The 13,293-nt window shown below is 38.2% G+C and overlaps 1 pseudogene; it reads right to left on the bottom strand.

Annotated features, from left to right (window-relative positions):
• Positions 1 to 10,666: 10,666 nt before the first annotated feature.
• On the bottom strand, positions 10,667 to 12,774 carry LOC129395542 (testis-specific chromodomain protein Y 1-like; annotated as a pseudogene).
• Positions 12,775 to 13,293: the final 519 nt, after the last annotated feature.

Genomic DNA, 13,293 nt, shown 5'->3' with positions numbered 1-13,293 from the left:
CCTTACTTAAAGCAGAAGCCCTCGGTTTTTTTCATAGTAAAGCCACTTAATCTCCATGTATCAGAAACAGAGAAAGCAGATGTTGAAATTATGGATGAGGCTCGAGGTCCAGATCAACATCCAGTGGTTTACGTAAGGAAGAAATTTAGCTTGGTTTCTAAAAAAAAAAAAGGGGGCAACTTACCGCTGAGCAGCTGCATCAGTGATATTGTTGGTGCCAGAAACCATCAGGTTAGCCATGAAAATGACATATCTGTTTCTACACCACATAGCATAGCAGTACTGTGTTTCCTTAAAAAAGTCTCTTGCGAACTGACACTCACGTCCTTAAATATCAAGCTTTGCTACTGAAGGGATCTGCAGCCCATTTGAAAGCCTGTACCTGCCTGAACCCAGCGGCTTTCTATCAGGGGAAAGTTGAGCTGTTGAACCTGATTGTGAACATATAGTGGTGTAAACCGGTGAAACAAATAATAGACACTTCTCTTGATATTCTCTGTAAAGTTAAATTAATGAAAACACTCTTAGAAAGCAATCAGATTAATTCAAAATGGAGATTTATGCTATACATGTATTCAAGATGTTCATGATTTTCTCCTCATAAATCTTGTTTCCTTGAAAATGTTTTTTCTTTCAGTCGACTAAGTTACCTTTCTCCACTCTATCTTGACACTTTTGGTGAATGCATAAAAGGTTCTTGGATAAAAGCTGATGGTCAGGGACATCTTGAGGCTAAGAGAAGAGACACCACCAATCATCTTTTATGAGAAATCTGCATTTCTTATGTAGCTCTTGGAATCAGAAGTGACTAATACCTCTGAAAATGAAAGGCTGTCTCTTCCAGCTCTGCTTTTGTTGTTGTTGTTGTTGTTGTTTTTTTTTTTTTTTCAGGCGTGGTCTCACTCTGTCACCAGGCGGGAGTGCAGCAGTACACCCTTGAATCATTGCAACCTCTGCCTCCTGGGTTTAAACGGCTCTGCTTTCCTCAGCCCCCGATTAGATGAGACTAAAAGTGCACACAAACATGCCCAGCTAATTTCTGTATTTTTAGTAGAGATGGGGTTTCACCATTTTGGCCATGATCTCTTGACTTCTTGATCCACAAACATGGGCCCCCCAAAGTGCTGGGATTACAGGTGTGAGTCACCATGCCCAGCATCAGGGAGGCTTTTTTTATTAGGCCCTGGAAACTATTCATAGCCCATTTCTTAAAGGGCCACAGCAAGAGGTCAATAATCCAATTGGAAAATTAGTAAAATAAAATTTTATAACTCCTGGAACTTCTGTTTTCTCTGTGTTTACATATGTGTTATGTATATATTTTTAAAATCTAATTAATTAACTTAATGAAGAATAGGTAGTTGAACTAAATATTTTGCTTCCAAAGAAATGAAGGCTGTTGTACTTCTCAGTTCATGTGACTTTAACTTATGAAAAACGAAAGCCACTGAAGGCCTGAAGATGTTTAAAAATAACCACTCCTTTAACTACGCTGTAATAAATCATACTTTACCTGCACCCAGCCCGTAATTTTATAAACTCACCAGGTTTTACAGTCAAGTTATTAATTGTTAAAAGATATTACTATAATGTGTAATCGAGAATACTGTATATAAATTTAATTGCCAGGTGTGGTAGAAGAGTAAAATATGTTTGTAGTGAGAATAAATTATAGAAAGGCATGGAAATGTACATTTTGCCTAGAGTTAAAGAATTTTCTTTAATTAACTAAAATAAAGCTGTTTACACAAACTGTGAAAAATACTGCAAAAAATTAATCTTGCAAAAGAAAACTCTGTGAACCTAGTAACTAGATTGAAAAGGGTATTATGTTTATTTCTGCCATTAAGCATTGAAGTGAAAACACAACAAAAATTTCTTGAAACATTAATCTTCTCTTTAGCAAATTTGTAAAAGGTTGTTAAAATGTTGTAATAAGTTTGTGAAAATCTCACTTCTTTGTCAAACTTTCTAAGGTTAAAATAATTTTACATAAGGTTTCATTAAGCTTAGGGTTAACATTAGGAGACAACTACAAGGGGAAAATTTGTCCTTCTGAAAGAGATTATCATGTAATATTGAAGGCTGATAAAAGTGTTTCTGCCCTTTCAAACATTTCTACCAACTGTATTTTGGCAAAACAAATGATTTATGGAAATCTGGAATTGGATTTCATAACATTAAGTGTCTTAATCCTCTAAAATATTTGGCAGGCTTCCCAGAATAAAATTTTAACTTCAAGGATGTATTTTCTGAACCCTATATTTTGGATGCCTCAGAGAGCCCCTGGGGCATAAAAGAAAAAGTTAAACAGGATTATAAAACACATTTAAATACATGTGATTTTGATGGTAATATTTTATTTTTTTCAGAATATATTTTAGTGGGTAACATTAACACAGGGCTCAAAACCACATGAGGTTTTTAATGTTCTTAATATCTGAATAAGTGCTACCATTTTTATTTAAAGTTATTATGTTAAGCTATTGTAAACCACGGAAGTAACCAAATGTCTTTGCCTATGCTGTTTCTAACCACACTAGACATTTTGTCATTTACAGACATTTAATCTTCATCAAGAATAACGACTTATAATTAGCTGTAGAACTGTACCAGCTGTTCTCAACTGTAGGTTTTTTTTTTATAACAGGAAAATGTACAGAACTTAGGAATAGCTAAAATGCTTATAAATGTCAAGCAGGACAAATGTTAAAACAGACTAAACTAACAGAAGAATGAAGCAATCTCTTTACCTTTATTTTAGAACATTTCTAATTCTTGTTTTGTTTTTTAAAGTCAAGCACACTTTCTTTTAAAGTAGCTACAGTTTTTAACACTGTCAATTGGTATACTCCTGTTAGCAAAACTTGAAACATGCTTTTTTCCTCTGTGCCTAGTTCCTCTAAAATTCGGAAAGTATGTGTGATTATTCTTAACTTACAACAATATAATTGTTTTACTCAGTGCAACAAAAATGTATTTTCATTTGCAACATAACCCAATAGAATAAGCTGGTTGATTTTCAAAGGCTTTGACTGGAAGAGTGTGCCTTCTTTAATGACTTACGTCTGACTTCTAGAACCAATAAAAGCCCCCTAAGAAACGCAGCCTTATACTTTGTTTACGCAGTCCCAATACAGGTTTTCTAATCTGCGGTAAGAGGAAAAAAAAAAAAAGCCACTTTCTATCAGGCCTAGGAACCACATGCACTTGGAATCTCAAAAAAATAGAGGAGTTTATCCAAATAATATGTATCTAAGGGTCAAACCTATAGTTGGACTCAGCTTTATAATGTCCTATTTAAGATTCCTTGTAGAATAGAGATTCATAAAAGCCCATGAGGAAAGCACATGTAAAGGTATTTCTCACAGCACTATAAAAATATTCTGGCTAAGTGTAGGACAAGTCTGTTTTGCCAACAACTAACTTTTGTCATAATTCGTTCTTAACAAAAATTAGGACTAAAAAAAAAGATAGATGTCTCACAGCCTGTCACACCTCTATCACTAACTTCTCATCTCATATGTTGTTTTAAGATGTTCGTACAATATTAATTAACCTTTCTTTTTTTTTTTTTCCTGTGAGCCAACTGGTCAGGTCCAGCTACTGTTCTTGGAAAACAGAAAGGTATGAGTAATAGATAAATCTAGAACAATATTCTAATTCTGGGAACTCATTCCACAAATATTTGCAGTTCATAAAAGAAAATAGGGTTTCTGTAACAGAATTTTTGTTTCAAAGGATCAAATCAAGAAAGCTAAATAAATCTGAGTCTCATGTAACAAAATCTTAACAGGTGTAAATATAGCCACAGTTATACGGGCACGTCAGCAGCCTTGAAGTATTTCAGCTGTTCTTTCTCTCCTTGTCTAGTTGTGATACGCTTTTTCTAATAATCCAAACTGGTTTCCTTTTTGTGCCTAAAGTCTATCACACTTTAAAACGTAATGCAGATAAAACCATGCATTAACAGGCCTTTCTTCTACAAACACTTAAACCAACCCTCAGTAGATTCTACATACTGTTTTCTACACAACACTCTTCTCCAGCAGAAAGTATCCAGAAAGACCAATGCCCAATCTCCTAAGAGAAGTTAGAGTTTTCATTTCTGAGGGAGGACAAAGACAACTTAGCCAGCTTTTCCCATGTAAACAGCAAGGAATGGGTTCCTGGAAGACCTCCAGTAAACAAGTAAGGGCCTGATTCCAACATAACATAATAACCAGAACAAAAAACACGTGTGTGTACCAGTAAGAGATTTAACACAGAAGGTTGTGCCTGACAGCATGGCTGCAGCAACACAGAGAACAGAACCTTCAGTCCATTCAGATAAAATCTTGTACAAACCTCCCACTCATTCAGATGGGGAACCAATGCCTGGCATAGGCTTGTTGTCTTCTGTATACTCAGAGGGCTTTCAGAAAATAAAATTGTTTTTTGTTTTGTTTTGTTTTGTTTTGTTTTTTTGTGGGCATAAACGCAGTGGGATCTAGCGGGTATTGGATGAAATATTTATTTTTGTATTTCACTGGTTGCTCAACCCATATGAATCATCACTTCAGTCCCTGATTGGTCCAGAGCCAGCATCCCAGAGCAAGCTTTTACTTTAGGTCCTGTACCAAGCTAAGCAGTCTTTGCAAATTACCACCTCAGACTGCTCCCAGGCAAAGTGCCTGGGCTAAGCTGTCTAATAGGTCCTGGGCCAGGGCAAAGCTAAGTCACCCATTCTCCAAGACAGCTTGCAAACTAAGTATATATCTTTATTTTTTAGGCCATAAAAACCTTAAACCCCAGTGGACAACTTGTTCAAGCTTCTATCTCTGCTGGCAGAGAGCTGCTTTTGCCACTTATTTAAGCTTTTGCTCCAAACAGTTTCCTTTGTCTACAGTCCTTAATCTTCTTAAATGTAAAATAAAAGACTCTTAGTGTAATCTCAAATGAAAGAAAGGCTGTTACGTCTTGGTGCATTGTTAAAAGAACAATATTATCTGAACCTATGACACATTTTTGCAGTTTTCTTTTGATGTCAGGGTCTGCTTGAGTAATAAACTTTTCTCTTAACATTAACTTTATCTTAACCCAATAGGGAGATAGGAACATGTGTTTCACTAAAGCCTCTCTCAGGATTTTAAAAAAGGCTCTATAATTTTTCTGTGGTTTTAACCTATTATGAATAGTTTAGAGTAATGATGAAGTTTTGTCCTGTTCACTTATAAGCCTTCCACTAGGCTCACTAATTTTTTTTTTCACTCCTCTATAGGATCAATACAATTCCAATCGAGTTTTCAGCACTCCCTCCTTTCCTATTACGAATAAGAATTCTGTTATCAGTTCAACTTTTTATATTCCTTTTCACCCTCCCTTTTTCAAGATTTTATAAAAGACATGTGGTTCATCCATGGATAACTCTGCTCTCTGTAAAGCTGCCTGCTTTAGGGCAACAGTTAGGGTTTGGTTTAGCAGTAATGTATCATCTATTCTGGTATGATTGAACATTTGAGTTAGATTTTGAAATATCTCTATATCCACCAGGGTCGTCAGAGGACATCTGCTTATCTTTTTCATTTTTTTGTCTAAGTCCTTGCAATGAGAAGAAAACTTCTGCTATACTAGTATCACATCTATGGAGTATTTTCTACAGGGGCAACAGTGAGGTTTGGTTTTCCTTAGTGGCACAAGACAAGATGATGAAATGGCTATTGGAACTTCTAAATGAGGGTGGCAGGTATGACATTTAGAAGATACATTTGAGTGTTCCTCAGGGGCTTGTCTCTGACTTTAATGAATTATCTCTTTGAAACTTGCCTGTTATGACTGCCAAGAGGGCAGAGTCATTTTTACAATACTTAGAAAGATCTGGGTTGTCTCCCCAGTCAAAGTAAGGTTGTCCAAAAAAGAAAAAAAAATCATACTCTTTTCTTTGCCATCTGAAGAAAAGATATACCTGTTGAATAGTACTAAAGCGAACACTTCCCTCAGAAAGCTAGGCATGTCTGTCCTGGAGCTGGTAGGGCTGTCATGCCCTTGAGCAATAAATACATAAATAAGCCACTTTCATTTTTCAGAGTCTCACAGTCAATGAAATTTCTGTGTTTCAGAATGTAATCTAGAGAGGTGTGTACTGCAGACAGTTTGTGAAGTTTCTAAAGAAATATATAAAAAAATTTCCTATTCTCTTTTTCCCCCTTTTGAAATAGCCCTGACTGAATAAAAAGATACGATATTCCTTGTTTTTGCATTCCTCTTGTCTTTTCTGAGTCTGGTGACTGACATAGGTGTCCCCCATGGATGCAAGCTAAACCTTCACCCACAGTTCTAGAGGATCTAGGCAGCAGGACAAGTAACATTTTCCTGCACAGGCTTTAGCTCTCTACTGGTGACTCTTTGTTGATTTCTTAAGCCTACTCAACCCAGAAGATACCCAGAGTAACTTGGGAGCCTAAAAAAAAAAAAGATTATATAGTCATTGGATTCTAGCAAGACACTTGTATAGAGTAAGAATTTTAATACTATTTGTGGCTTCCCTTGCTATGGCCTAGAAAAAATACTGAAATTGCAGGAAATAAGATCGATTGAGTTGAAACATAAAATTCTCTGTTAGTTTAAATGTCAGTGCTGCTGGAGGAAGAAGGTGTGCCTCCAAACAAGTAAAGCTTGTATGGCTGGCTTTCATAAGACAGCACTTAGCTAAAATATGTCTCTCAAAGACACCTTCTTTCTGATTATTGAAAGTGGAAATTTTCTGTTTACTGATAGGGCACAGAGTTAGAGAGATATAACAGAGAGAGGAATTAAAATCCAAGGGTTTTGTGCAAAGTACTGACAAGGCTTCCCCAAGAGAAAAACCTCATTTTACTAGGTTGCATTTTAAGATCTCAGATATTCCATGAAAATGCTGAATCCCAGGTTTATATAGTCCAAACTCAGAAAAGGAAGGTTAATGCTCTATCGCCTGTCCCCACAGTATGTGTCTCTGCAGAAAAAAGAAGATGTGTCTCACAAAGAAACTGTTTAGATATATGTGGCTGTGCTCAGCTTTTTAAAGAGAAATAACCCGCCAAACAGGGAAAATTTATTTGAATGTATGCCATTCCCTACAGTGTCATGAATGTCTATCATCGGCGGACAAAAAGACCCTTATCAAATAAAAATTTTTAGACCACAATTTTGAATTCTTCCTCTTTTGAAAGAAAAAAAACACACAAAATAGCAACTCTTTGAATTATATTTCTACTGACTGACTTTTACCAGTAAGCTTGTATCTCCAGGTCTCAACATTGCATACAAAGAAGAAACAGGAGGGACATTAGCCACACAATGACAAAAAACAAATAAATAAAATGCCACAGAAAAGCCTGGAATTTTTGGTGACAACACTCTGATGGGCTGTCAGAAACTGGAGTTAGTTTTGAGGCCTTCACGTAACACCGTGGTATAGCCTTAACCAGAAATCTTCAATTAACTTAGATATCCTTTCAGTCCTATGTGACAGCTGGATCCACTCTGAAAGAAAACAGTTGGAACAGAGGCAACATTTTCAACAGCGGAGGGTGAAAGGAGACTGCCAATGTGTCTCCCAGAATCCCTTTCTCCTAAGTTTTGTAAGAATGGCAGGCAATCCATCGGATTTTACCTGGCACTGGCCCAGAGCTTTGTTTGCTCTTCAGAAATTAAAAAAAAGAAAAAAACAAATAACAAAAACAAACAAACAAAAACTGAGAACAAGCTGCAGATATGAAAGCAAATAGAGGACAAGCTGAAGATATGAATGTAAATAGTTTGGAATGGCACCCCTACTCACTTTTTTTTTCTAATGGATTCTCTGTCACTTAAACTGGAGTCCAGTTGCATGATCTTGGCTAACTGCAAGCTCCATTTCCCGGGTTTATGCCGTTCTCCTGCCTTGGCCTACCAAGCAGCTGTCACTAAAGGTACCCACCACCACACCCTGCTAATTTTTTGTATTTTTGGTAGACTTCATGAGGGCTTCACCATGTTAGCCAGGATGATCTCCATCTTGATCTCCTCCTGATCTTCCCACATTGGCCACCCAAAGTGCTGCGATAACAGTCATGAGCCACCATGCCCAGCCCCTACTGACCTTTTTAATTAAGGCCTTTCCAAGTCCATGAACCAAAAACAAACCTTGCTGTCCCCCAGTGAACCACAATGTATCAGTCTCTCATTTTTAGGTGACACACAGATCTTTTTAATCTCAAGAAAATTAAAAATTAGGAATGCAAAAGGTGAGATGATAGTAAATGTTTAATATGTTAACTTCTGGTGGAGTAGAGTCAGTTGCCCACTTGAGAAAGAGTCTGATATTTTTATGGACTCAGAAGGAAGAAAAGGTACTAACTAGTTTTGAAGAAAGCACTTCTCGTCTTTTCTGGGTCCTTGTGCCTGGAACTATTAATGGCTGATGTCATGACTCAGCTTGGCTCAGGAACTTGGCCCTGAGCCACACAAGAGCTAAAGGGAAAGCATGGCCCAGGACCTTGGCCTGGGACCAGAGTCTTAAATGATAATTTACAGAAATTTGGCTCGGAGTCTGAAGCATGTTTAGTAATATAAGGTACCCTTTGTAACACATTGGAGTCCAATATGTACAAGTTCTAAAAAAGAGAGAGACTATTTCCTGGAAGCACTCTGGTTACACAAAAGACACAACATTTTAATGCGGGGTCTTGTTTTTTTTTTTTTATCTGAGTAGCTGTGGGCATGTCTTAAGCACACACACACACAAAGTTGGGCTTTTTTAAAAAAAATTATTTGCTTGGGCCACAGGATTGTGCAGGATTCTTAAATCTGTGTCTGCAGACTGATATTTCAGGCTGTTTCTCTGCTTGCAGAAATTTTACCAATAATCCACCACAACTATGTAGCTTTTCTTTGTCAATACTATTGAAGACCTAGATAGTTTCTGAGAGTCAAAGGCACATTGTTTGAAGTTTCCTATGTGCAAGGCTTTTTGCCCTGTGAAACCACCCACATCTTTGTAAATACTGTAAAATTGTTCCTGCTTTCTTAGCAGTCATATCAGAAAAGCCCACAAGAAACAACTCCCAAACGTCAGTGAAACATTCTCCCTGGAAACACTCAAAACCACATTTGTTACCACAGGTTTTCTCATCTTCTTGATGCAGAGAATCTTTTAGTCACATCATCATCAGCTTTTCCAGTTTTTACATCCAACCCTCCATGTTCCTTACTATCCCTATAGGAAATGCCCAATGAATGAGGTGCCAGTAAAGTGCAAGTTTCTTTTTCATTACAGTACCTTAAACAAATAAAGTAAGACCTGGGGAAGTTTTCTGATACATCAATAAATATATAGAGCCTTTCTAATATCTAGCCCCTTTTTTGGTCTTAAATGGGAAGATGTTACCTTATTGCTGAGCCAAAATCTTAACTGCTTCTGACAAATAGCCCTACAGTCAACAGAAAGATGCTGGGCCAAGACGCATTTCTTCTATAGCATGTCATAGTAAATAAAAAGCAGTCAAAGAGAGAAAGAGTGAAGAAAAGACAAGATGCTAATTTCCAGTAGAAAGAGAGACAGAGCCCTTTGAAAATCCTAATTTAAGTCATAGTGATCCCATAGATAAGAAAAAAAAAGAAAAAAGGAAAAAGAAAGCAGGACATTGGCCCTTTAGATACCCCAGCTCTAAACCTTTCCCATGCCAGGGCTAGGATGACATCTTTGGGTCTTTGCATTTTCTGGCATTTCTTCTTTTGTGGATGCCACTGCATTCTTCAGTGCCTGCAGAAGAGAAAGCTTGTGGTATGCCTGGTTCATCTAAAGATTTGCAGGGAGCTGTCACCTGTACCAGCACCTGACCTGCTTACCTCATCACAGATAACAGGCAAAGCTGTGTGCAGTGGCTGGACTCAACCAACACTCACTCATGCATCTGCCTCCATTCTGTGCCTGGTGCATCCATACCAAAATGAAACCTAAACCCATAGTTTCAGCTGAGTGCAGCCTGTAAGATGGGTTTGTAAAATTAGAAAAGCAGGCTCAAGGGAACCTTGCACAAAGGTGCCATCATTCACAGAGATTCTTGGCTGGTGAAGTGACACCCTAGAGATCTTGTGACAAAGATGACATTCATCACCAGTGGCCAGTGGATTATTCAATTATGCCTTATGTAATGGAGCCTCGATAAAAACCAACAAGACAGGATTCATAGAGCTTTTGCATAACTGAGCACGTACAGTGTTCTAGAAAATTGTGTGCTCATAAAAAGAGACACTGATAATTGTAAAGGTCATACAAAGTGTAGGGGTGTTTGTTTTGAAAGATGTTTCTGCCTTTAATAATGTGTCCAGAATTTTGACTTATTAACTAGAACATACACTAAAGTAACCTAAATCTGCACATTCCACACATTAGAACCTGGAGATTTCCACCAAAATCATTCCATAATTCACTAATGTGGTGTAACAAGTTTTACTTTAGAGCGATAAAGTTTTCTTTTGTTAACTGGGTAAGAACTAGACATTTACAAAGGAAAAGAAAATCAAGTGATATCTCACCACCAATTCTAGTCATGTGTTCAGTTTAGGAGAATGATCGTCAGTGGATTTTGTGCCATAAGTATTTATGCTAAAAGATAAGTCTCTTATAATTGTGTGTCTCTGAAGCGTTTGTGCCACTATAAAGTCAAGGGCACCATCTCTGATCGTTCTGTGTCTTTCTGGGAGGGAAGCTAAGGCTGCTTTATATCCCAATAGAGGTATTCTAGGATATAAAAATAAGAAAAAATCAACATTATTACAGGATTCTCTGTCATAAACATCTAATAAAACACAACTCTGGTATTATACATAGTAGTAGCCATAGATACATATTAGAGCTTGCAAGAAGAGTCTAGTACCCAACAGTCTGTTTTTATATTTGGGCTTAGGTGTGCATAAAATAATCACATTTGGGCAAAGAAGCTGTTTTGTTACTCCTTGTAAAGCTACAGTGCTTAAAAATGATGTGATAATTTAAATACATAGCTTGGACATTTCCAGTTCTGTTTCCAAGCCTTAGCTATGGGTGAAATTGTTTTGGGCTATGAAGATGGACTAGGGCATCTTGCAACTCATGATGCATTTGGTGCCCCTTAGTTCTTGTGTCCTGAGCAGACAGACTGACAATTAAAACTCATCAATTTTATTTTCAACATACTTTAACATGGATTCTATCCCTTGGGCTGAGCTCCAGATCTTCCTCAGCACCTCACACTCTCTCTCATTGGCCTGTTCCAACTCCAGCTTAATATTACAGCGAACCAGGGCCTTACATTCTTCCAGTACAATTGGATTGTAGGAGGCAAGCTCCTTAATTTGAATCATAACCTCTTGGGTGAAAGTTCCAGTCAAAAATACCTGAGAGACCAGGCCTTTGGTGCATGCCTCCCGTGCTGTCAGCTTTCGCCCAGCAATTAACATTTCATTGGCAGATGCTTTACCCATCATTTTGGGGAATGTAATAGAAGAACAGCCATCTGGACTCTGTCCAAAGGTCGTATAAGGCGTTTGGAACCAAGCCTTTTCATTAGCCCACACGAGATCACAAAGAGGCAGGATGGATGCACCTAGTCCAATGGCAGGGCCATTGACTGATACAACAATAGGCTTTTTAAATTGAATAAAAGTTTTCACAAAGTTCTTGATGGTGTCCACCATTTCAAGGCTTGCTCTGTTTCTGTCATTCCTTAAGTGCTTCACAAAGTACCCAAAATCAAGACCGCAGCAAAAGACACTTCCAGCTGCACTGAACAGCACGAGCTTGCTGTCATCTGCAGCAGCGCTATTCAGAGCATTAACCATTTCTTTAATTACTTCTGTATTCAGTGCATTTTTTTCTGTCGATCTAGTTGATAGCACTATCTGGGTGAATCCATCCTCTTTCTTCACTACAATGTCTCTGTATGTGCTGGCACTTTCTGTTAGCCTTATGGTGAAGTGCATCTTCTTGATAAAAGGCTGGTCTCTGCTGTCATCAGTCATATTTCTTTGCCCACCTTTCACTCTTGGAACTGAGGTATGCATGTCTGTTGTCCCATTGGCTGCTAATGGGTCTATTAATACCACTATACCCTTTTGGGTAGCTGAACCTGTGGCCATGGAAGCAGTACCTGAGCCAGACATCTGCGACATTAGTGGGTGTATCTGAGTCTTGTTCTGTATTCCAGTCTGTTCTGCACCAGGACGTGACAAAGGGTCCCGGAGGAGTTTCCCTTCTGTCACCTTGAAGACCACCGTGTCCTGCTGATCTGCTGCAATAGGGTCCAGTTTCTCAAGCTTCTGAAAGCCACTCACAGTTTTCTTGTGGTCAAAGGGGCTGTCAGGTGCAAGGGTCTCGATAGTTGAATTTATTATCTCCATATTCTTTGTGTCAGAGAGAATTGAAGCTGCCTTTCTCCTAACGTTCTTGCTGGCAGCAAATAACTTGCGGTTTTTGGACCTGTGGTGTTTATCAGTCACTAGCGTTTTAGGAGAGTTCTTAGAATAGTTTGCTTTTGTAGATCTGGAAGTTCCTCTTCTGGCATTGTTTGAAAAAATTCTACTGGTTGTAGTCCATGTCAGTTTTTTCTGTTTTTCAGCCTGTCGTCTATTAAAATCATGTACACATTTTTCACACTTCATGAGGTGCTGCTCTGGTTCCCAAGTGTCATCCTGTTTGTCATAACCTTTCCACCGAACCAAATACTGTGTATTCCCCTTTTTATCCTGTCTTTTGTCAACAATAGCTTCAACCTCAAACTCCTGGGAAGCCATGAGGAAAGACACGGGATTGGAACAGTTGCTGTGCCACCTTTGTTTCAGTTGCGTCTCCACATAGACACTTCTTTCTGCCTCCAGCTCTTCACCAGGTTCTGTGTATGGATGAACCTCTTCTATTTTGTCACCACTGGTGTAGTGAAAATTGTGCGAAATAGCAGCTATGCCATGTGCCTGAACCTCTCCACACTTACTGCCCGGTGGGACAGCTTGGGCTTTGTCTCATGGTGCATGACAGCTTGCTCAGTAGCCTCAGGTGAGAGTAGCTAAATCCACAGCCCCAACCCTCTGGTGTAGTACAGAAAGCTTTCTTCCTGCCTGTTACTCCTTTGTGTTTCTTTGTTTAATTGTGGTTGCTATGACGATTATATGGAACATTCTAACGTTATAACATTTTTAAAGTTACACTAGCTTACCTTCAGTAACATACAAAGCCTTTACTCCTGTATAATGTACCTCCATTATTTCACTTACTGAGTTCTCAAAATTATACCTTTATTGATTTTATGTCAAAAA

This window comes from Pan paniscus, chromosome Y (assembly GCF_029289425.2).
Source record: "Pan paniscus chromosome Y, NHGRI_mPanPan1-v2.0_pri, whole genome shotgun sequence".
In the NCBI taxonomy this organism is placed as follows: domain Eukaryota; kingdom Metazoa; phylum Chordata; class Mammalia; order Primates; family Hominidae; genus Pan; species Pan paniscus.
This window is presented reverse-complemented; position numbering and strand designations above follow the sequence as displayed.